The 25,601-nt window shown below is 43.7% G+C and overlaps 1 pseudogene; it reads left to right on the forward strand.

The window, feature by feature from the left end:
- Positions 1-1,607: 1,607 nt before the first annotated feature.
- On the forward strand, positions 1,608-10,793 carry LOC110539008 (Ig heavy chain C region, membrane-bound form-like; annotated as a pseudogene).
- Positions 10,794-25,601: the final 14,808 nt, after the last annotated feature.

Below are 25,601 nucleotides of genomic sequence, written 5' to 3' on the forward strand. Positions count from 1 at the left end.
GCAACTATTGGAATGCTTGGATCAGACAGGCTCCTGGGAAAGGACTGGAGTGGGTTGCAACTATCAGTGATGGTGGCAGCACTTACTACCCCCAGTCTGTTCAGGGTCGGGTCACCATCTCCAGAGACAACAGCAAGCAGCAGGTGTATCTCCAGATGAACAGTCTGAAGACTGAAGACTCTGCTGTTTATTATTGTGCCAGAGACACAGTGACACAGGATGCTGCAGCGGTGTACAAAAACTGACTAAGCAAGCACTTCTCTTACTGTGAGAGTCTGTGAAATATTTCTGAGCTCCAGTCTCTGTCAACATAAATCCCATGGCCCGACCAACACTAGGAGAGAGTAGACACATACTACTCTAAATTATAACCATTATTATTTGAAAAGCATAAAACGTACCTGTCATTTTGTAAGATAAAAACATAAATATCTTTACAGCCATTCGATTATAATCTCTAGCAGCTAAAACCATTTGCTTCATAACGTCTATTTGAATGAAACCAAATGTCAAATTTCAACAAACAGAATTAGTACAATATGTAATACAGAACCATGAAGGTCAATAACGTTAAAGTATAGATGAAACAAGTATAGATGAAACAAGTTTAGATGGAACAGGTTTAGATGGAACAAGTATAGATGGAACAAGTTTAGATGAAGCAAGTTTAGATGGAACAAGTATAGATGGAACAAGTTAAGATGGAACAAATATAGATGGATGAAGTATAGATGAATTAAGTATAGATGGAACAAGTATAGATGGAAGTTTAGATGGAACAAGATTAGCTGGAACAAGTTTAGTTGGAACAAGTTTAGATGGAACTGATGACTGTCTGGAGTTTAGTTGTCATGGTGATGTCCATACACAGTAAGTAAAGCATTACATGGTGACTGAAGAAGGTATCATGGTTAAACTTGAAATCAATGTAAATATCACATCTTCAACTGAATGTTGAAACGGTTTTGTTTCGCAGATGTTTGTTGTAACATCAGGCAGGATCAGTCTCCTCCTCAAGTGAAAAGACCTGGAGACACTGTTAAATTGTCCTGTAAAATCTCTGCTTTCTCAATGAGTGGCTACTGGATACATTGGATGAGGCAGAAGTGAGGCAAAGCCCTGGAGTGGATCAGGAGAATGAATAGCAATTCTACAATCTACACAAACTCCCTGAAAGGAGTGTTTGTCCTGACTGAGGACGTCTCAACAAGCACACAGTTTTTAGAGGCCAAGAGTCTGAGAGCAGACACTGCTGTTTATTATTGTGCTCGAGAGACACACTGATTGGAGCTGGTGAAGCAGCTGCATAAAACTCCCCACACAACATGGCTAGGTGGTGTACCACTTCCTCTCTTTATGTCACAGTAGAATAATACTGAGTATCAATGCTGTAAAGAATACAACAATAAAACAAAGCACTACACTATAAAAGAGTCCAAACTACACAATCAAATGATCTCTTGCCCTGTCTGATCAAGCTTTCTTGTTGTCATATGAACAAGTTTTTCAATGACCAGTGCAGTCAAAAAACATGTTTTTCCTGTTTTTATATATATTTCCAAACTATGAGGTTGGAATAATACTGTGAAATATTGAAAATTATAAGAATGCCTATTCAGGGTAAGAGCTTTTTTGAAAAGACTGCATGACATGTCAGCCTCTTTTAGTGGGAGGTAGTTTTGGCCTTCCATTGTGACATCATCATAACAGACCAATAAGAAGGAGAGTTCCAAACCTCCCTGCCAATATCAGCACATGATCTGTTTTCCACTCCCCACTCAAACCACTCCCAGATAGTTGTAGCAAAATTATTGCTTGATAAATTGCTATTTTTGCATATTTTTGACCATTTTAATGAAGTGATAATGCCCTAGAAGGCTGAGTTTGGATGATATATTGGCATGAGTGTTGTTAGGCCCAAGACAAAGTCTATATGTCCTCCAAATGCCGGCTTCGAGGGCATTATCACTGGTCGATGGCTATTATTTTAACCTTTTTTTAATCTAGAGAGGCCAAATGCTCGCTGGCTTCCCTTACATTCAATGCTACAGGCGGCAACAATGTCATTCTCTTTTGGACCAGACAGCATTATATAGATGGCCTACACATACAGAGACACATATTGCTCGGATGCTTTCTCCGGTGAGATACATTTAGCCTCTTGCAAATTGAAGGACAATTAGGAAACACAGAGAGACGAAAGATAAAGATAATATATTTTTATTGGTAAATTTCTTGGGGAAGCCTGGCTTCCCGTGGCATACATGAACACCTCCCAATGCATATGATGCTGTTCCCCATCTCTGAGTTCTCTATATTATATTATTGTATATCATGTGTTCCTGTACCCAACTGCCCTGTCAGGAGGAGTCAATGCATAACTCTGAGCTATTCCATCACTACTTATCTCACTGCAGAGTGGAGGAGAAGCACTGACTAGATTGAGGAACAGAGACACATAACTACTAATAATTAATCATGACATTTACTATTGTGGCTCTACTGATAACAATGGGCTTGACAGGTGAACACGATTAGACTGTTTTTATTTGATACAGAATGATCACAGAGGTTTTGAGTCCAGAGATTTTCAACAGGTCCAGGGATTTTCAACATTTTTAACATGCTGTAAACAAAGAGAGAATCAACATTTCACTAAACTTTGTATTTAATTTAACAGTTCATAATGCAGGTTGGTTCAGCTTATAACAGTCAATCAATTTATTCATTTTCATACTAGTTATTTAGTGGGGGAACAAATACCCAATTGTCATACTTGAGTAAAAGTAAAGATACAGTACATTAATAGAAAATGACTCAAGTAAAAGTGAAAGTCACCCAATAAAAGCATTTGGTAGTGATGACCAGGGATGTTCTCTTGTTAAGTACATGACTTGGTCCACTTTCCTGTCATGCTAGGCATTCAAAATGTAACGTGTACTTTTGGGTGTCAGGGAAAATGTATGGAATAAAAAGTACAGATATTTATTTAGGAATGTAAAATGATAAGATGTAAAAAGTATAAATAGTAAAGTACAAATACCCCAAGAGAGTAGTTTAGTCTTTTTACTTAAGTATTTTACACCACTGGTTATTTATTTTGACTCTACTTATACTAATAAGTGCCATACTGTTTGTGCTTGTACTTGATTCATCACACACATATAGGGTTTTTGTACTGGTCTGTTGGTGGTTTGTATCACTGTGGCTACCGAGCACAATAATACACAGCTGTGTCTTCAGTCTGCAGATTCTGTCCTGTTAAAAACACAGTATTACTGGAAGTGTCTCTTGTGACACTGAACCTGTCTTTTAGGGAACTTTGAGAGTATGAGCTTCCATCATAATAGATGGTCCAAATCCATTCAAGTGCTTTTCCTACAGGCTGACGGATCCAGCCTATTCCATGGACGTTGCTGCTATCAGTCAGAGAATAACCAGAGACCTTACAGGTGATGCTCAAAGACTCTCCAGGCTTTACATCCAATGAGCTTGGTTGGGTGAGCTCAAGACCACAGTGCACACCTGTCAATGGAAGAATTAGAATAAAAACAATCTATGGATTTACAGAGTAGTCAGAAAAGTAATTTAACAGTTGAATATATTGATATAGAACTGCAAATAAAATTTTCAGTTTCAAAAACAAATCTAAGGAGACTCACGTGATGCAGCTACAAGCAGCAGCAGCAGAGATGCAGGGAACATGGTTTGTATTCAAGCTGGGTTGGTTCGATGCTGGATTCTTAACTCTTACTGAAAGAGAGACAGACACTCTACTTCATATAGACAAAAGGAATGTAACTTTGCATAGACCTGAGAGAGTTAACCCCATGGAGATGTAAATATATTCTGTGTACCAAGAGCCAATGTCTCCTCCCATTACAATAGTCTGCTATAATAACTGAACCCCAGAGACTATCTCCCTAATTCACAACTGTCATTTTCAGTCTACACCTTTGTTTCAAAAATCTTAGAACATCCCCTGTGTAACAGCTGTTGGTGGAAGGAGGTGAGGACCAAAGCGCAGCGTGATACGTGTTTATGTTATTTATTAAACTGAACACTAAATACAACAAGTAACAAAAGAACAACCGAAACAGCTCCGTCAGGTACAAAACAGAAATTAACTACCCACAAAACCCCTGTGGGGAAAAGCTACCTAAGTATGGTTCTCAATCAGAGACAACGACAGACAGCTGTCCCTGATTGAGAACAATACCGGACCAAACAAAGAAATACAACCCTAGAGAATGAACATAGAATGCCCACCCTAGTCACACCCTGGCCTAACCAAACTAGAGAATAAAAACCTCACTATGGCCAGGGCGCGATTTTCTATCTCAATGTTCTAACTGAACTATTTTATAACTCCATCTGTATCCTAGAGGTTGTAAGACTCTAAGTTGTAATAAACAGACAGTGTCCCAGCTTACAAATGATCAGTTCTTTATTCTGGGGCGGCAGGGTAGCCTAGTGGTTAGAGCGTTGGACTAGTAACCGGAAGGTTGTGAGTTGAAACCCCCGAGCTGACAAGGTACAAATCTGTCGTTCTGCCCCTGAACAGGCAGTTAACCCACTGTTCCCAGGCCGTCATTGAAAATAAGAATTTGTTCTTAACTGACTTGCCTGGTTAAATAAAGGTAAAAAAAAATAAAATAAAATTCAGAGAGCTCTGCCCTTCTAGTGCAGAGCTAGTCTTCTTACACGCACACACGCACACCCCCACAAGTTTATTTAGCAAGTTTATTTATCATGGGCTACTCCATTTTTGGACAGGCTGAACTTTTCCACTACCCTGGGTGAGGACAGAATTTCTGTTATTGGTTTCACAGTTGCACAAGTTGTCTGTCGATAGCTCATCTTATCCTTTGTTGTCACAACTACACCCTGCTTACATAGCTAAAAAGAAACACAATGTCCTAATTCTATCCTGCCTAAGCTGCACACATGATCAACTTATAGTCTTATGTGTCTAATGGATTTCACACAAAGTGATACAGTTTCAGGGTGAAATATCTTAGTCATTACTTTAAACACAAATTCTTCTATCAATCCACCCATTGACTAAATATTACACACACAAGATAAATGTTTTTACACCATTAATTCCTCAACTTAAGGGGTTAGTTCTATCCCTACTTCTAGTTATAGCTCTTCACTTTTTATGACTTTCACTACAACCTTCACACTTCAGAACTAAGAAAAGTTTTATCTAATTGTAGGTCATCAGGATCGAATGAATCAGCATCGTCCACAAGGCCCGGAGGCATGTAGCGTTCATCCCATTGGTTGGAATCTGGAATTGGTCCAAACCTCACCATCTGTTGAGTTACCGCATTCTCCAGCGCCTTATTCACCAACTCTCGGACAAAAAAATAAATACATCTCTATTTTTATTGTCATTTGGCCTAACAACATGAAATTAGGTTCCTATTGTTGGTTGCATAATCTTAATTTACCACTTCATGTCTAAAATGGGAAAGTGTTTGTGTTGTTTCCAGGTGAACCATCCTTGGAGCTCCTTCTAGTCCCCAGTGAGGAGCCGTCAGGCTCAGGGACCCAGAAACTCATGTGTTCTGGGTGGCTTCAACCCTCAGATCAAGTGGCTCTCTGGGTCTGAAGAGAGGTCTGCAGCAGCCTATGAGAGAAGGATGGGGGAAGATGGACATGTGGCACTAACCAGTTATATCACAGTAACACAGCAGGATTGGAACCAGGGTATGGTCTTCACCTGTGAGGTCATCGACACAGATCTTCAGAAAACTACAAGGAAGAGCACCAGTTTATGTACAGGTAGGTTGTGAACTGATAGACACCCACTACCTGTTTCAATTCAGCTTAAAAAACAATATGATGAATCAGAAACAAATTACCTGTGAGTATAAAACATATTGATAGATTTTATCTTCACCCGCATCTGTTTTGCTCTCAGCTTTTCCCTCGTCTACTCCATACCTCCACCTGGAGACCCCCAGATTCAGGACAGTGATGACACAGACTGAGGTAACAGCTACATGTGTTGTCCACTCTGCATATGACGCCAAAGTGTCCTGGCTTCTGGATGGAAAAGACCCAACCAGCCGAACCCCAGTGAACCAGGCCAGCAGGACAACTCAGAGCGTCAGCAGTAACCTGACTCTTCCCTCAAGCCAATGGAAAACCCTGAACACAATAACATGCAGAGCTGAACATCGATGCTTCAACCCCACACAGAAGACCAGCAATGTTGAAGGTTAGAATGGAACTTTGTGAAAATATATAAAGAGAGAAGTACAGAAAAACATTCAGTCTTCTTACATTCCTAGCACATTAAAATTAGACCTTATTGACATTGAAGCCAGATCAATGTTCCTTTCACCTGATGATTCCTCTCCTCTGTGTGTATGTGTTCTCCAGGACCTGCAGTGGAGCATCACTCCCACAGTGCTGATCAGGAGGTCTCTCCCAGAGTTATTGAAGGGAGACAGTGCTGTGCCGGAGTGTGCCATCACACAACTCTCCTCCTGTGACCTATACGTCACCTTTCAGGCCAATGGGGTTGATTTCCCTGAGAAACAGTATGTGGATCTGCCTGCCTCCAAAGGCCCCCATTCGCTCACCAGACGGTTCTAAATCACACTGGAAGACAGACAACACTTTCACCTGTAAAGTTAACCAAGGTTTCTCCAACAGCTGGGTGTCTAACTCAATAGGAAAGTTTTTTGGTGGGACAACTTCTGTCATTGTTACCTTATGATATCATCTTTATTATTTATGTAATTTTATGTATGGCTTACCAACATGAAATTATGTTTCCATTGTTGGTTTAAAATTAAAAACTGTTTGTGTTGTTTACAGGTGAACTGTCTATGGAGCTCCTTCCAGTCCCCAGTGAGGAGTCGTCTGGCTCAGGAACCCAGAAACTCATGTGTTCTGGGTGGGGCTTCAACCCTCAGATCAAGTGGCTCTCTGGGTCTAAACAGAGGGATGCAGCAGCCAATGACATAAAGATGGGGGAAGACGGACGTGTGGCAGTAACCAGTCATATCACAGTAACACAGCAGGAGTGGAACCAGGGGAGGGTCTTCACCTGTGAGGTCATCGACAAGTATCTTCAGAAAGTCAGGAAGAGCATCAATATATGTGCAGGTAGTTTTTGCTATTATGACATATACTGTCCTGGAGCAGTGATTATAGGCCTAACCATCCTTTAGTAATGTAAGCATTCTTTATCTGAAAGTGGCTTAAGACACTCAATTCCCCTTCCTCTCAGTGACTCCAATATCATCTCAGAAAGTGGGGGTTTACCTACAGGGACCCACTCTTCAAGAGCTGAGGACAGATGGAACGGTGCCTGTCACCTGTCTGCTGGTGGGTCTCAGCCTTGGGGACTTTTCTGTCAGCTGGAAGGTGGATGGGGTTGTGGCTTCTCAAGGTGGAGTCACACCGACCCCCAAGGATCATTCAAATGGGACACAGACTGAGCAGATCATGTTTAACGTGTCTGCGAGGGACTGGCATGCACACAAACGTGTTTCTTGTGAGGTGAAGCAGCGCTGCTCCAGCCAAGCCCAGGAGGAGCATATCACCAAATGCAGAGGTGGGCAAATTCAACACTCATTTGGTACACATAACCCAGAATGCAGTTTTTTGATACATACATACATATTTGTGCCAATCTGACATATTAATAAACTAAATGTTTCTGTTACATTTGACTGAATAGGCCCAAAATCCAATAACTAATCAGTTTCCTGTTAATTTGTTTTGTCCCTCCAGATCTCAAGCCACCCTCTATAAAGATAGTGAGACCATCAGATTCTGCTCTATGGGGGTCAAATAATGGCACACTGCTTTGCTTAGTGTCTGGGTTCTTCCCTTCTGATGTAATAGTGAATTGGGAGAAGGCTGGCAGTCGACTACCTTTATCTCGCTACTCCAGTAGCCCTTCAGTTCTTTATGCAGGGAGCTGCACCTACTCCATGAACAGTAGACTCATCGTGCCCAGGTCCGAGTGGAATCAGAACTCCAATTACTCCTGTGCTGAGTGAGTGAGTGGACTGTTGATTTGAACAGTGCCATGGATTAGATTGTAATAACATGTACTGATGAATAGTAAAACTGTTGGTTGATAATGTTGTCTAATGACTTGAAGAGTTTAGATGAGAACAATACCAGAGATACATGTACATCCTTTATTCAGTCATCATCACTCATACATATAGAATCAAATAAAAGTTTATTGTTCACGTACACAGTTTTGTTGATGTTATCGCACGTGCTACACCCTCTCCATCCACCCATTTTCTCTCCCAGACTCTGTCATGCAGCCCCCTCTCTGCCCAGTCTCATCCACTCCAGTCTATCTTCCCTGACTCTCACTTTCGCTCTCACTCCAGGCTCAGTGACCCCCTCCGCACCAACAGCCACCCTGTTCCAGGGTCCCAGTGAGCTCGTCTGCCTGGTGCTTGGCTTCAGCCCTTCAGACATCAACATCTCCTGCCTGCTGGACAACGTGACAGAGCTGTGGAACAACAACACTAGCACCCCCTACAAGGCACCAGGGGAAAATTTGGCATCGGGAGCTACCTGAGCTTGGCACCCCAGGACTAGGCACCGGGGGCTGTTTACACATGCAGGGTGACCCACACCACCCAGACTCTGGCCCTGAACATATCCAAACCAGGTGTCTGTCTGTCTGTCTGTTCACTCAATTCTGATACAATAACATTTTCCTGGTGCTAGCCTGTTTCTAGCCTCATATGCTCTGTTTCACCATTGTAACAGAGCATTTCAGTATGGATTCCAGGCTAGCCTGTTTCTGCAACTCTTTCTCACTGAAAATCTCCTCTTTTTCATTTTGAGTAGAGCTCCTTGAGGTGGAGGGTGTGTTCTTTGACGAGAACAGGTCTGATCCCATTCTGGCGGACACTGCAGAGGAGAACTGGAACATGGCCTGCATCTTTCTGGTCCTCTTCCTCCTCTCCCTCCTCTACAGCTTCACAGTCACTCTGGTCAAGGTGAGAGGGAGGATATAACCACCTCACAGGTTTTCACTGCCTGGCTTTGAAGTGCAAATATATATTTGTGCGGTTTGCCTTTTATCTGAAGAAGAAGAATGCATTATTTTATCCCAGTGTGTCTTTACTGCTTTAATTCCCTATTGAAGCACCTGTTGAGTTTCAGACATCAAATGTCCTCCCACACAGAAGGTATTCAGATTATCTTCATGTTCAATATTATTCATATTGGTCTCCCCAAAGGCTACAGTGGGGCAAAAAAGTATTTAGTCAGCCACCAATTGTGCAAGTTCTCCCACCTAAAAAGATGAGAGAGGCCTGTAATTTTCATCATATGTACACTTCAACTATGACAGACAAAATGAGAAAAAAAATCCAGAAAATCACATTGTAGGATTTTGAATGAATTTACTTGCAAATTATGGTGGAAAATAAGTATTTGGTCAATAACAAAAGTTTATCTCAATACTTGTTTGTTGTTGGCAATGACAGAGGTCAAACGTTTTCTGTAAGTCTTCACAAGGTTTTCACACACTGTTGCTGGTATTTTGGCCCATTCCTCCATGCAGATCTCCTCTAGAGCAGTGATGTTTAGGGGCTGTTGCTGGGCAACACGGACTTTCAACTCCCTCCAAATATTTTCTTTAGTAAGAATATAAATATGGTTGCATATGTGATTTGACATAAATACATATAGAGAACAACATTAAAGAGCATATAAGTAGGACCATGCTTTTTGTTTTTTGTTTTTCTGGCACTTTCTACTGATATGGGGCGGCAGGGTAGCCTAGTGGTTAGAGCCTTGGACAAGTAACCGAAAGGTTGCAAGTTCGAATCCTTGAGCTGACAAGGTACAAATCTGTCGTTCTGCTCCTGAACAGGCAGTACCCAGTGATCCTAGGCCGTCATTGAAAATAAGAATTTGTTCTTAACTGACTTGCCTAGTTAAATAAAGTTAAAATAAATACAAGAATATTTCCAGCATGATAAGCTATGTTTGCTGCTGCTAGAAAATCCTAGGAAATGTAATTAAATTGTCTTGTTGTGTTTGTTTGATGGAGGGATTTGTCAAAGGCAGGGGAGGCGTAGCTCTTTGAATCTTAATCACACAAAGCCTATTATTTGGGAATACTATTTGTAGATCAGCCTCCACTGGCTTAGGCGATACTGCCACCAAACCACACGCACAACCAGACATTCATTTATTGATTGATTGGAGACAGCTTGTGTCAATTAAATACAATTTATTAGGATTTTCTACCCTCAGCAAACCCACCCCTTTGCTGTCATGCACCTCATTTCATCACTGTAACACCATTGTTGTCCACTAGAGGACGCCACAAGACTGTGGTGCATCTGACTGTGGGATGGTGCGTTTCCCATGTGAAAGGCCAATCATGTGTGGCCGTTGTCACTGGTCTGTATGCAGATGCTCACAGTTCAGAAAACAACTGAACATATTAGCTGGCTGCATTTAGGGAAGGTCCCCATGAATACAGAGGAAGATACAGTTGCATTATTCTCACAATCTGTGCATATGTCTGCAAGGAAAAATGAAAGCGTGTGAGCGTGAATATCTGTGAGAGTGTGTGCTGCTGTGACATCTGAGTGTGTGTGTATATGTATATCTGGAGGGTTCGAAGGAATTCACATGTGAGAGGGAAGAGACTGGGTTCAACCAGCTTCCCAATTGGCTGGCTCTTGTGTAATCTGGCATCGTAATTGCTCTGATTGGCTCAGACCGCCGTGGCTGAGGACCAACGCTGTGACACTGTTGCCGGGACGGAGTCATAGCGTTTTGCCAACTGACGTGCCAAGGGGCTGACGACAGGGGAGAGGAGGGCACAATGCCCAGCAGGCTGCGCATCCAGCAGCATCTCCCTGTCTGACCACCTCTTTCTCCATCTGACCCTCTCCCCAGTCTCAATCACCAACCATGGAGAAATAACCAGTGAACATCCTCACTCAGTAGGGCACAGACAAATGACAGCCGTTTAGCCGGATAGTCACCCTCTTATCAGCATGTCATTGGTTACCACCGTGATCACCAACATAACTAAATCAACATCAACACTGTTATCAGCTCCACCATCATCATCTTAACTATCCTCTACCCAGATGCTGCACTGTTCTGCGCGTCTCCACAGTGTATTGTTTATTTCAATGCGCTGGTTAGTGGTTTGTGTACTGGATCTTTATCTCTGTATGGAACAGTAGAGGGAGATGTAATCCCTGCCAGGATGTGTCCCAATAGACTGAAGTGGCTTCCACTCATTTTCTCCTTCCTTCCTCTCCACAGATGTGAAATGCACAGAGATGAACCTTCAGAAATAAGTTTCCACCATATTGTTTCCACATATCCCATGTGCTCGGATTTGTACAGGTTAAGGGAAGGAGACAAGGAGAGGAATCCAATCTAGGATATTAGGCTGCACCCCCGTCTCAACATGCCTTGTTGATGTGTGGTGATTCCCTGGATTAAAGGCTGGTAGCACTTCAGTTTACAGTGCTGAAATAACAGGGTAACGTCAATAGGAAACTACAGGTAAATAAGACTGCAATGACCAGGTAAGAAAACTTTAAAAAACCGTTATTACTTTGTATGTTACTGCTAAATACAGATATCAAGTGATATGAATTCCCCTGGTTGTTATTTAGAAGCAATTATTTGTTAATGAAGAACTGTCAATAATAGAGGCTAATAAGCATAAGTATTTAAAAAGTATTTAAAGGCCCAGTGCAGTCAAAAGCATGATTTTTTTCTGTGTTTTATATGCACTGCTCAAAAAAATAAAGGTAACACTTAAACAACACAATGTAACTCCAAGTCAATCACACTTCTGTGAAATCAAACTGTCCACTTAGGAAGCAACACTGGTTGACAATAAATTTCACATGCTGTTGTGAAAATGGAATAGACAACAGGTGGAAATTATAGGCAATTAGCAAGACACCCCAATAAAGGAGTAGTTCTGCAGGTGGTGACCACAGACCACTTCTCAGTTCCTGTGCTTCCTGGCTGATGTTTTGGTCACTTTTGAATGCTGGCGGTGCTTTACCTCTAGTGGTAGCATGAGACGGAGTCTACAACCCACACAAGTGGCTCAGGTAGTGCAGCTCATCCAGGATGGCACATCAATGCGAGCTGTGGGAAGAAGGTTTGGCTGTGTCTGTCAGCGTAGTGTCCAGAGCATGGAGGCGCTACCATGAAACAAGCCAGTACATCAGGAGACGTGGAGGAGGCCGTAGGAGGGCAACAACCCAGCAGCAGGACCGCTACCTCCGCCTTTGTGCAAGGAGGAGCAGGAGGAGCACTGCCAGAGCCCTGCAAAATGACCTCCAGCAGGCCACAAATGTGCATGTGTCTGCTCAAACGGTCAGAAACAGACTCCATGAGGGTGGTATGAGGGCCCGACGTCCACAGGTGGGGGTTGTGCTTACAGCCCAACACCGTGCAGGACGTTTGGCATTTGCCAGAGAAAACCAAGATTGGCAAATTTGCCACTGGCACCCTGTGCTCTTCACAGATGAAAGCAGGTTCACAGTGAGCACATGTGACAGACGTGACAGAGTCTGGAGACGCCGTGGAGAACGTTCTGCTGCCTGCAACATCCTCCAGCATGACCGGTTTGGCGATGGGTCAGTCATGGTGTGGGGTAGCATTTCTTTAGGGGGGCCGCACAGCCCTCCATGTGCTCGCCAGAGGTAGCCTGACTGCCATTAGGTACCTCAGACCCCTTGTGAGACCATATGCTGGTGCGGTTGGTCCTGGGTTCCTCCTAATGCAAGACAATGCTAGACCTCATGTGGCTGGAGTTTGTCAGCAGTTCCTGCAAGAGGAAGGCATTGATGCTATGGACTGGACAGCCCGTTCCCCAGACCTGAATCCAATTGAGTACATCTGTGACATCATGTCTCGCTCCATCCACCAATGCCACGTTGCACCACCGACTGTCCAGGAGTTGGCGGATGCTTTAGTCCAGGTCTGGGAGGAGATCCCTCAGGAGACCATCCGTCACCTCATCAGGAGCACGCCCAGGTGTTGTAGGGAGGTCATACAGGCACGTGGAGGCCACACACTACCGAGCCTCATTTTGACTTGTTTTAAGGACATTACATCAAAGTTGGATCAGCCTGTAGTGTGGTTTTCCACTTTAATTTTGAGTGTGACTCCAAATCCAGACCTCCATGGGTTGATACATTTGATTTCCATTGATACTTTTTGTGTGATTTTGTTGTCAGCACATTCAACTATGTAAAGAAAAAATAATTTAATAAGAATATTTCATTCAGATCTAGGATGTGTTATCTTAGTGTTCCCTTTATTTTTTTGAGCAGTGTATATTTCCACACTGAGGTTGGAGTAATACTGAGATTGTTAACATGATGATAATGCACTTTTAGTGTAAGAGCTGTTTGAAAAGGTTTCCTGAAATTTCAACCTGTTTTGGTGGGTTTTTTTCTTGGCGATTGATAGTCTTTGCCCTCCTCCAGAGACTATGGTTAGGATGGGCAGGATGGGACAAAAAATCTCCTCCTGGATTAGAACATCAGACTCCTGCACATCCACCAACACTGTGGGAGCTAGAAACACCATAGAAACACCATAGAAACATCAGACTCTCCTGAACGTCCACCACTCTCCTGCATGTCCACCAACAATGGGAACTAGAAACAGCAGACTCCTGCACGTCCACCAACATTGGGAACTAGAAACACCATGGAAACATCAGACTCTCCTGAACGTCCACCACTCTCCTGCATGTCCACCAACATTGGGAACTAGAAACACCATAGAAACATCAGACTCCTGCACGTCCACCAACATTGGGAACTAGAAACACCATAGAAACATCAGACTGCACGTCCACCAACATTGGGAACTAGAAACACCATAGAAACATCAGACTCTCCTGAACGTCCACCACTCTCCTGCATGTCCACCAACAATGGGAACTAGAAACATCAGACTCCTGCACGTCCACCAACATTGGGAACTAGAAACACCATAGTGTCATGTATTGTCATGTTGTGTCCTGTTCCTGTTCTTGTTTCTGTCCTTTCCCTTCACCCTGTCTCCCTCTGCTGGTCGTTATTAGGTTACCTTTTCTCCCCCTCTTTCCCCCAGCTGTTCCTTGTCTCCTCCTAACTACCTCGTCACCCCTTTTCCCACCTGTTCCCTTTTTCCCTCTGATTAGTCCTCTATATCTCTCTCTGTTTTTGTTTCTGTCTTTGTCGGATTCTTGTTTGTGTTATTCATGCCTGAACCAGACTATCGTCATGTTTGCTGCAACCTTGTCCTGTCCTGTCGGAATCTGCCGGTCCATCTGAGCCTACCTATGTTTTGTTATTAAAGAAGCTCTGTTTACGTTAATTCGCTTTTGGGTCCTCATTCACGCACCGTAACAGAAGAATCCGACCAAGAATGGACCCAGCGACTTCGGATCCTCTCCACTCAGCCGTCGAGATCCAGGGAGCGATGCTAGGCAGACACGAGCAGGAATTGTCTGCTGCTCGACATGCCGTTGAGACCCTGGCCACCCAAGTCTCCAACCTCACAGAACAGGTTCACCATCTCCGCCTCGATCCACCGGCCACTTCCAGGGCTTTCGAATCTCCGGAGCCCAGAATCAATAACCCGCCGTGTTACTCTGGGGAGCCCACTGAATGCCGCTCGTTCCTCACCCAGTGTGATATTGTGTTTTCTCTCCAGCCCAACACTTACTCCAGGAGCACTGCTCGTGTCGCCTACGTCATATCTCTCCTTACTGGACGGGCTCGTGAGTGGGGCACGGCAATCTGGGAGGCAAGGGCTGAGTGTACTAACCAGTATCAGGACTTTAAGGAGGAGATGATACGGGTTTTTGATCGATCTGTTTTTGGGGAGGAGGCTTCCAGGGCCCTGTCTTCCCTATGTCAAGGTAATCGATCCATAACAGACTACTCTATTGAGTTTCGCACTCTTGCTGCCTCCAGTGGCTGGAACGAGCCGGCTTTGCTCGCTCGTTTTCTGGAGGGTCTCCGCGCAGAGGTAAAGGATGAGATTCTCTCCCGGGAGGTTCCTTCCAGCGTGGATTCCTTGATTGAACTCGCTATTCGCATTGAGCGACGGGTTGATCTTCGTCACCGAGCTCCTGGAAAGGAGCTCGCGTTCTCCGTTGCCCCCCTCTCCGCATCACTACCATCTTCCTCTGCCGGCTCGGGTGCTGAGCCTATGCAGCTGGGAGGTATCCGCATCTCGACTAAGGAGAGGGAACGGAGAATCACCAACCGCCTCTGTCTCTATTGCGGTTCTGCTGGTCATTTTGTCACTTCATGTCCAGTAAAAGCCAGAGCTCATCAGTAAGCGGAGGGCTACTGGTGAGCGCTACTACTCCTGTCTCTCCTTCAAGATCCTGCACTACCTTGTCGGTCCATCTACGCTGGACCGGTTCGTCAGCTTCCTGCAGTGCCTTAATAGACTCTGGGGCGGAGGGCTGTTTTATGGACGAGACCTGGGCTCGGGAACATGACATTCCTCTCAGACAGTTAAGGGAGTCCACGGCCTTGTTCGCCCTGGATGGTAGTCCTCTCCCCAGGATTCAGCGTGAGACGCTACCTTTAACCCTCACTGTTTCTGGTAATCATAGCGAAACCATTTCTTTTTTAATTTTTCGTTCACCTTTTACACCTGTTGTTTTGGGCCATCCCTGGCTAGTTTGTCATAATCCTTCCATTAATTGGTCTAGTAATTCTATCCTCTCCTGGAACGTCTCTTGTCATGTGAAATGTTTAATGTCTGCTATCCCTCTTGTTTCCTCTGTCTCTTCTTCACAGGAGGAGCCTGGTGATTTGACAGGGGTGCCGGAGGAATATCACGATCTGCGCACGGTGTTCAGTCGGTCCAGGGCCACCTCTCTTCCTCCACACCGGTCGTATGATTGTAGTATTGATCTCCTTCCGGGAACCACTCCCCCCCGGGGTAGACTATACTCTCTGTCGGCTCCCGAACGTAAGGCTCTCGAAGATTATTTGTCTGTAGCTCTTGCCGCCGGTACCATAGTTCCCTCCTCCTCTCCCGCCGGAGCGGGGTTTTTTTTTGTTAAGAAGAAGGACGGGTCCCTGCGCCCCTGCATAGATTATCGAGGGCTGAATGACATAACAGTGAAGAATCGTTATCCGCTTCCTCTTATGTCTTCAGCCTTCGAGATCCTGCAGGGAGCCAGGTTTTTCACTAAGTTGGACCTTCGTAACGCTTACCATCTCGTGCGCATCAGGGAGGGGGACGAGTGGAAGACGGCGTTTAACACTCCGTTAGGGCACTTTGAATACCGGGTTCTTCCTTTCGGCCTCGCTAACGCTCCAGCTGTCTTTCAGGCATTAGTCAATGATGTCCTGAGAGACATGCTGAACATCTTTGTTTTCGTTTACCTTGACGATATCCTGATTTTTTCACCGTCACTCCAGATTCATGTTCTGCACGTTCGACGTGTCCTCCAGCGCCTTTTAGAGAATTGTCTTTTTGTGAAGGCTGAGAAGTGCTCTTTTATTGCCTCCTCCGTCACATTTCTCGGTTCTGTTATTTCCGCTGAAGGCATTAAGATGGATCCCGCTAAGGTCCAAGCTGTCATTGATTGGCCCGTCCCTAAGTCACGCGTCTAGCTGCAGCGCTTTCTCGGCTTCGCGAACTTCTATCGTCGTTTCATCCGTAATTTCGGTCAGGTGGCAGCTCCTCTCACAGCCCTTACTTCTGTCAAGACGTGCTTTAAGTGGTCCGTTTCCGCCCAGGGAGCTTTTGATCTCCTCAAGAATCGTTTTACATCCGCACCTATCCTTGTTACACCTGACGTCACTAGACAGTTCGTTGTCGAGGTTGACGCGTCAGAGGTGGGCGTGGGAGCCATTCTTTCTCAGCGCTCCCTCTCTGACGACAAGGTCCACCCTTGCGCGTATTTTTCTCATCGCCTGTCGCCGTCGGAACGTAACTATGATGTGGGAAACCGCGAACTGCTCGCCATCCGCTTAGCCCTAGGCGAATGGCGACAGTGGTTGGAGGGGGCGACCGTTCCTTTTGTCGTTTGGACTGACCATAGGAACCTTGAGTACATCCGTTCTGCCAAACGACTTAATGCGCGTCAGGCGCGCTGGGCGCTGTTTTTCGCTCGTTTCGAGTTCGTGATTTCTTATCGTCCGGGCTCTAAGAACACCAAGCCTGATGCTTTATCTCGTCTCTTCAGTTCTTCAGTAGCCTCCACTGACCCCGAGGGGATTCTCCCTGAGGGGCGTGTTGTCGGGTTGACTGTCTGGGGAATTGAGAGGCAGGTAAAGCAAGCACTCACTCAAACTCCGTCGCCGCGCGCTTGTCCTAGGAACCTTCTTTTCGTTCCCGTTCCTACTCGTCTGGCCGTTCTTCAGTGGGCTCACTCTGCCAAGTTAGCCGGCCACCCTGGCGTTCGGGGTACGCTTGCTTCCATTCGCCAGCGTTTTTGGTGGCCCACCCGGGAGCATGACACGCGTCGCTTCGTGGCTGCTTGTTCGGTCTGCGCGCAGACTAAGTCCGGTAACTCCCCTCCTGCCGGCCGTCTCAGGCCGCTTCCCATTCCCTCTCGACCGTGGTCTCACATCGCCTTAGATTTTGTCACCGGACTGCCTTCGTCAGCGGGGAAGACTGTTATTCTTACGGTTGTCGACAGGTTCTCTAAGGCGGCTCATTTTATTCCCCTTGCTAAGCTTCCTTCTGCTAAAGAGACGGCACAAATCATCATCGAGAATGTTTTCAGAATTCATGGCCTTCCGTCAGACGTCGTTTCGGACAGAGGTCCGCAATTCACGTCTCAATTTTGGAGGGAGTTTTGCCGTTTGATTGGGGCTTCCGTCAGTCTCTCTTCCGGCTTTCACCCCCAGTCTAACGGTCAAGCAGAACGGGCCAATCAGACTATTGGTCGCATCTTACGCAGTCTTTCTTTTCGCAACCCTGCGTCTTGGTCAGAACAGCTCCCCTGGGCAGAATACGCCCACAACTCGCTTCCTTCGTCTGCGACCGGGCTATCTCCTTTTCAGAGTAGCCTCGGGTACCAGCCTCCGCTGTTCTCATCTCAGTTCGCCGAGTCCAGCGTCCCCTCCGCTCAGGCTTTTGTCCAACGTTGCGAGCGCACCTGGAAGAGGGTCAGGTCTGCACTTTGCCGTTATAGGGCGCAGACTGTGAGAGCTGCTAATAAGCGTAGAACTAAGAGTCCTAGATATTGTCGCGGTCAGAGAGTTTGGCTCTCCACTCAGAACCTTCCCCTTAAGACCGCTTCTCGCAAGTTGACCCCGCGGTTCATTGGTCCGTTCCGTATTTCTCGGATCATTAATCCTGTCGCAGTGCGACTTCTTCTTCCGTGATATCTTCGTCGCGTCCACCCGGTCTTCCATGTCTCCTGTGTCAAGCCCGTTCTTCGCGCCCCCGCTCGTCTCCCCCCCCCCCCCCCCATCCTTGTCGAGGGCACACCCATCTACAGGGTCCGTAGGATTTTGGACATGCGTCCTCGGGGCCGTGGTCATCAGTACCTAGTAGATTGGGAGGGGTACGGTCCTGAGGAGAGGAGTTGGGTTCCCTCTCGGGACGTGCTGGACCGTGCACTGATCGATGATTTCCTCCGTTGCCGCCAGGTTTCCTCCTCGAGTGCGCCAGGAGGCGCTCGGTGAGTGGGGGGGTACTGTCATGTATTGTCATGTTGTGTCCTGTTCCTGTTCTTGTTTCTGTCCTTTCCCTTCACCCTGTCTCGCTCTGCTGGTCGTTATTAGGTTACCTTTTCTCCCCCTCTTTCCCCCAGCTGTTCCTTGTCTCCTCCTAACTACCTCGTCACCCCTTTTCCCACCTGTTCCCTTTTTCCCTCTGATTAGTCCTCTATATCTCTCTCTGTTTTTGTTTCTGTCTTTGTCGGATTCTTGTTTGTGTTATTCATGCCTGAACCAGACTATCGTCATGTTTGCTGCAACCTTGTCCTGTCCTGTCGGAATCTGCCGGTCCATCTGAGCCTACCTATGTTTTGTTATTAAAGAAGCTCTGTTTACGTTAATTCGCTTTTGGGTCCTCATTCACGCACCGTAACACATAGAAACATCAGACTCCTGCACGTACACCAACATTGGGAACTAGAAACACCATAGAAACATCAGACTCCTGCACGTCCTCCAACATTGGGAGCTACAAATGATTAAAATCATTCTCAAACCAACACAGACTATGGAATGGATGTACTAATAGTTACTTTTCAAACAGTTATTATGCTTTAAGACATGCAAATATATCAAAAGGATGAAAATGTAGATGTTTTCAGCTACAGCTGTGGTCTGTAGCACCAGCAAGGACCATTCTCTGATAATGTAGAGCCTCTGAGAAAACTGAACCAGGAGAACTTTACCTTGTAAGAATCTGACTTTCTGGGCCTGAGATATTGAAACCGTAATGTCATTTCTAAGAGGTAAAATGTATCAGTCACAGATTCTGACCAAATTCTGTCACGGTCTTCCTCCTCTTCATCTGAAGAGGAGAGGCGAGAAGGATCAGAGGACCAAAATGCGGCGTGGTATGTGTTCATGTTGAATGTTTAATTAAAGAAAGAACTGAACACTGGATACAAAACAATAAACAAATAAAGACCGTGAAGCTATCATAAGGACTGTGTTGACACACGCAACTAACATAGACAATCACCCACCAACAAACAGTGCAACCCAGGCTACCTAAGTATGATTCTCAATCAGAGACAACTAATGACACCTGCCTCTGATTGAGAACCATACTAGGCCGAAACATAGAAATGCCCCAAAACATAGAAAAACAAACAGACTGCCCACCCAACTCACGCCCTGACCATAATAAATAAATACAAAACAAAGGAAATAGGTCAGAACGTGACAAATTCAATGAATTTATCAATATAAACTGACTATTTAATCATACATTCTTAGAGTATGGAATAAACATATTTGTAGTTACTTTTGTCATAATTTGTATGCTTTAAGTCACACAGAAACAGCATATTTTCCATCATGTTCATCAAACTGTATGAGAAGTAACTATTAATGCATCCATTCCATAATCTAAGGGTTTATGTTTGATAATCCATTCTGTTCCACACAGGCCCTGGTCTCCTTTTCTCAGTGGTGTCTGTTTCTCTCACACACCCCACCCCTCTCTCTTCCCCTCTGTGACCCTCACAGCTGTGTGGCACCACGCTTGGTGAACTCCAGTCTGTCACCTGGGTGTTTCAGGGTCCCAGTTTAGCATCTCTGATGATTCAGATAGACAGTTAAAGCAGTTAAGTAGCTCAGGGACTGCAGGGACTGTTCCTATACACTTTCATGATCTAATTCTCACTACCATGTTTCAACTGAGGAGAAATGGCCTTTTACATAAATCACCTGGTGGCTGGTAACCACACAATGTTTCAACCATGTGAACACGATTTGCATTTGGTTTGAATAAATGGGGAGATGGTTCAAATAATGAGACAATTGAATCACTACTTCATTTATATGAAAGACCTTGTCAACAGTTGTATTCATTATATTATTTAATATTTCCAGTCATTCACTGCTACTCATCACACACAATTGTATTGACAGACCATATTCATGGTTTGAGTTTGTAATACATATAACCCACTTTTCAAGAATTGCAGTGAACAATGAGTCCTTAACTAAAGTAACAAATGTCCATTTATTTAGTTATTTTTATTTCACATTTATTTAACCAGGTAGGCGAGTTGAGATCAATTTCTCTTTTGCAACAGCGACCTGGCCAAGATAATGCAAAGCAGTGTGACAAAACAACAACATGTGGTTTCTCATATCTGTCCTGGGCACCTCCACCTAAATACATTACTATGTCTTGTTTGTAATTATTTATAGGGGAGAGAGTTAAAAATGTGTTTTTATCAGGTGTGTCTATCAAAATGAGTGTTGGGTGGAGTAATTCAAAGCTACCCAAGCGTGACTTCTACCCAGGATGCACCTTCACTCTGATAAAGACATTTCCCTGATATAGCATCTTGACTATCCCTAAAAAGGGCCGATGTATCATTGTGAAAGTGCAGTAACACATTTAAAAACAAACAACAGTGATGTATTGCAGATGTGGGAGAACTAAAATTATGATTTGAAAAGTAATTGAGTGTCGTTTAGCCATGTATTGGTTTTGTGACAGTTGCTGATCAATTAAAACTTCTTGAAACTAGGGGGCAGTATTTTGATGTTTGGATGAAAAACCTGCCCAAACGAAACTGCCTATTTCTCAGGCCCAGAAGTTAGAATATGCATATAATTAGATTAGCAGATTAGGATAGAAAACACTCTAAAGTTTCCAAAACTGTCAAAATATTGTCTGTGAGTATTACAGAACTGATATTGCAGGCGAAAATCTGAGGAAAATCCAACCAGGAAGTGCTGTTATTTTGAAACCTCTCTGTTCCATTGCATGCCTACCCTCCATTTAAAGGGATATCAACCAGATTCCGTTCCCTATGGCTTCCACAAGGTGTGAACAGTCTTTAGACATAGTTTCAGGCTTTTATTCTGAAAAATTAGGGAGAAGGATCACGTCAGTGGATAGCTGGGTGTCCCCAGACTTGTGCATGCGCGAGCCACTGGAGGGAGATTTTTTCTCTCTCGCTCCTATTGAAAAGTCCGGTTGAAATATTATTGATTATTTATTGTAAAAACAACCTGAGGATTGATTATAAAAAATGTTTATGTTTATGTGAACTTTACGGACACTATTTGGAATTTTCGTCTGCCCGTCGTGACCTGCACGAGTCTGTGGATTACTGAAACAAAACGCGACAACCAAATGGAGGTTTTTGGATATAAAAATAATCTTTATCGAACAAAACAAACATTTATTGTGTAACTGGGAGTCTCGTGAGTGCAAACATCCGAAGATCATCAAAGGTAAGTGATTCATTTTATTGCTTTTCTGACTTTCGTGACCAACCTACTTTGCTGCTAGCTGTTTGTAATGTTTTGTCGGCTGAGAGAGATGTCCTCACAGAAACGCTTGGTTTGCTTTCGCTGTAAAGCTTTTTTTAAATCTGATATGCCAGGTGGATTAACAACAAGCTAAGCTGTGTTTTGGTATATTGCACTTGTGATTTCATGAAAATTAAATATTTGTACTAATTTAATTTGAATTTGGCGCTCTGCAATTCAGCGGATGTTGACAAAAATGATCCCGCTAAAGGGATCGGTGCGCCAACCCTCTTAAGGATCGCACCTTTTTTTTCAATTGTTACCTAAAATGACATACCCAAATCGAACTGTCTGTAGCTCAGGCCCTGAAGCAAGGATATGCATATTCTTGGTACCATTTGAAAGAAAACACTTTGAAGTTTATGGAAATGTGAAAGGAATGTAGTAGAATGTAACACAATAGCACTGGTAAAAGATAATACAAAGAAAAAAACAACCATTCCTTTGTAATTTTTTTGTACCATCATCTTTGAAATGCAAGAGAAAGGCCATAATGTATTATTCCAGTGTAGGTGCAATTTAGATTTTGGCCACTAGATGGTATCAGTGTATGTGCAAAGGTTTAGTCTGATCCACTGAACCATTGAATTTCTGTCAAATATTTGTAACAAGACTGCCCAAATGTGCCTAATTTTTTTATTAATAACTTTTCATGTTCAAAATTGTGCACTCTCCTCAAACAATATCATGGCATTCTTTCACTGTAATAGTTCACCTCGTGGGGCATCAATGATCATGAGGAAGGTGAGAGATCAGCCCAGAACTACACGGCAGGACTTGGTCAATGACCTGAAGAGACCTGGGACCACAGTCTCAAAGAAAACCATTAGTAACACACAACGCCGTCATGGATTAAATCCTACATCGCACGCAAGGTCCCCCTGCTCAAGCCAGCGCATGTCCAGGCCCTTCTGAAGTTTGCCAATGACCATCTGGATGATCCAGAGGAGGAATGGGAGAAGGTCATCTGGTCTGATGAGACAAAAATAGAGCTTTTTGGTCTATACTCCACTCGCCATGTTTGGAGGAAGAAGAAGGATGAGTACAACCCCAAGAACACCATCCCAACCGTGAAGCATGGAGGTGGAAACATCATTCTTTGGGGATGCTTTTCTGCAAACGGGACAGGACGACTGCACCGTATTGAGGGGAGGATGGATGGGGCCATGTATCGCGAGATCTTGGCCAACAACCTCCTTCCCTCAGTAAGAGCACTGAAGATGGGTTGTGGCTCGGTCTTCCAGCATGACAATGAGCCGAAACACACAAAGTCAACTAAGGAGTGGCTCCGTAAGAAGCATCTCAAGGTCCTGGAGTGGCCTAGCCAGTCTCCAGACCTGAACCCAATGGAACATCTTTGGAGGGAGCTGAAAGTCCGTATTGCCCAGCGACAGCCCCGAAACCTGAAGGATCTGGAGAAAGTCTGTATGGAGGAGTGGGCCAAAATCCCTGCTGTAGTGTGTGCAAACCTGGTCAAAAACTACAGGAAACATATGATCTCTGTAATTGCAAACAAAGGTTTCTGTACCAAATATTAAGTTCTGCTTTTCTGATGTATCAAATACTTATGTCATGCAATAAAATGCTAATTAATTACTTAAAAATCATACAATGTGATGTTCTGGATTTTTGTTTTAGATTCCGTCTCTCACAGTTGAAGTGTACCTATGATAAAAATTACAGACCTTTACATGCTTTGTAAGTAGGAAAACCTGCAATATCAGCAGTGTATCAAATACTTGTTCTCCTCACTGTATAAATTCTTGACATATGAAAAAGTACACTCTCCATCTTCCATGGCTGTGCATGTTCCTGTATCATTGTCAACTTACTCTGCACTCTTCTGAAAAGGAATTCTGTAAGTACTTCCATACATGTTTTGGCACTGAAACTATTCTTACTGTGTACTTGATCACTAACAAACAGAGTTTCATGAAAAAAACTAAAACAATGCTTCAACAAAAAAGCAACTCCAAGTGTACTTGAATGAATATACTAAATTACAGTGAGTTTGTTTGAGTGTTGTGAGAGTGAATGAAAAAACTATGAATTTAAAGTACACTTGTAATAAGTGTGTTAAAGTGTAATGGTTGTATTTTTATAGCACAATTAAGATATACAGTACCAGTCAAACGTTTGGACACTCCTTCGCATGAAGTTTTTCTTTATTTGTACTATTTTCCACATTGTAGAATAATAGTGAAGACATCAAAACTATGAAATAACATACAGAATCAAGTAGTAGCCAAAAAAGTGCTCAGCATACGTGGGGACTCCTTCAAGACTTTGAAGTATATTATTATAATATATAGTATATTTAAGTATACTTTAGTATACTTGTAATATATTAAAATATTTAAAAAGTTCTCGCTTGGGTAGGTATTATGGAGTACCGTCACCACTAAAATGTATTAAAATGTTATTCACAAATATATATTGTGGGATTGATTAAGTGTTTTTTCAGAACTATACCACTGGGCACAGATGTCAGTTCAATGTCTAGTTTTGATTTCCATTTGGATGAGTTGTCAATTCTTCATGACATCAACAACTGTCACCATGTCTTTGGATTTAGGTTAAAAGTTGAGTGGAAAAAAATACAAAATGCCTTTACATTGATGACTTTTTGCAAATTCAAATCAGTTTCCCACATTCATTCAACATCATCACATAGATTGGATGTTTAAATGACGTGGAAAAAACATATATTCAACCTGTTTTTGCCCAGTGGGATGCCCATTATCATACTATAATAACATGATAACAGCTTGTAGCAATATTCATCTACTGTTGTGAGGAATAATTAGTAAAGTAATAGTCACACTGTCTTTACAACTTTTCCTCAAGGTTTGTGTTGTAAATGGAAAATGTATTATCCATCAATTTACCTGATAAAATAGATACAATAAATAGAACAGCAGGATTGTATCATAGCAGAACATCTCAATATGGCCTACCAGGTGATATATCCTCCCAGTGAGGAGGAGCTCATGCAAAACTCTCATGTCCTCCATCTTTATTTATGTCTCTGTTGAAGGAGAATTCTGCTGAGGACTGTCTCAACTATCTTTAGAGAACTAAACAGATCACCATGTTTCCTACCACAGGAGTATTCTTACTGACAGTCTATCTAACAGGTGAGGATACAGTATGTTTAATTATGCTGTTTATCAAATAAACAAGTTGACATCAGATTTTAGTTTCAACTTCAACAATATCTTTGCTTTCTATTTCCACAGGTGTTTATGGTCAGACACTGACTGAGTCTGGACCAGTGGTTAAAAAGCCTGGAGAATCACACAAACTGACCTGTACAGCCTCTGGGTTCACATTCAGTAGCTATGTGATGAACTGGGTCAGACAGGCTCCTGGGAAAGGATTAGAGTGGATTGCTTATATCAGCACAGCTAGTACACCCATATATTACTCCCAGTCAGTCCAGGGTAGATTCACCATCTCTAGAGATGACTCCAGTAGTAAGCTGTACCTACAGATGAACAGTCTGAAGAGTGAAGACACAGCGGTGTATTACTGTGCCCGGTACACACAGTAAGAGAGAGTGGTGGGAGAGCTGTGCAAAAACCACTTCCCCATGGAGCACAGACCATC

This window comes from Oncorhynchus mykiss, chromosome 12 (assembly GCF_057628025.1).
Source record: "Oncorhynchus mykiss isolate SJ-2025 chromosome 12, ASM5762802v1, whole genome shotgun sequence".
Lineage (NCBI taxonomy): Eukaryota > Metazoa > Chordata > Actinopteri > Salmoniformes > Salmonidae > Oncorhynchus > Oncorhynchus mykiss.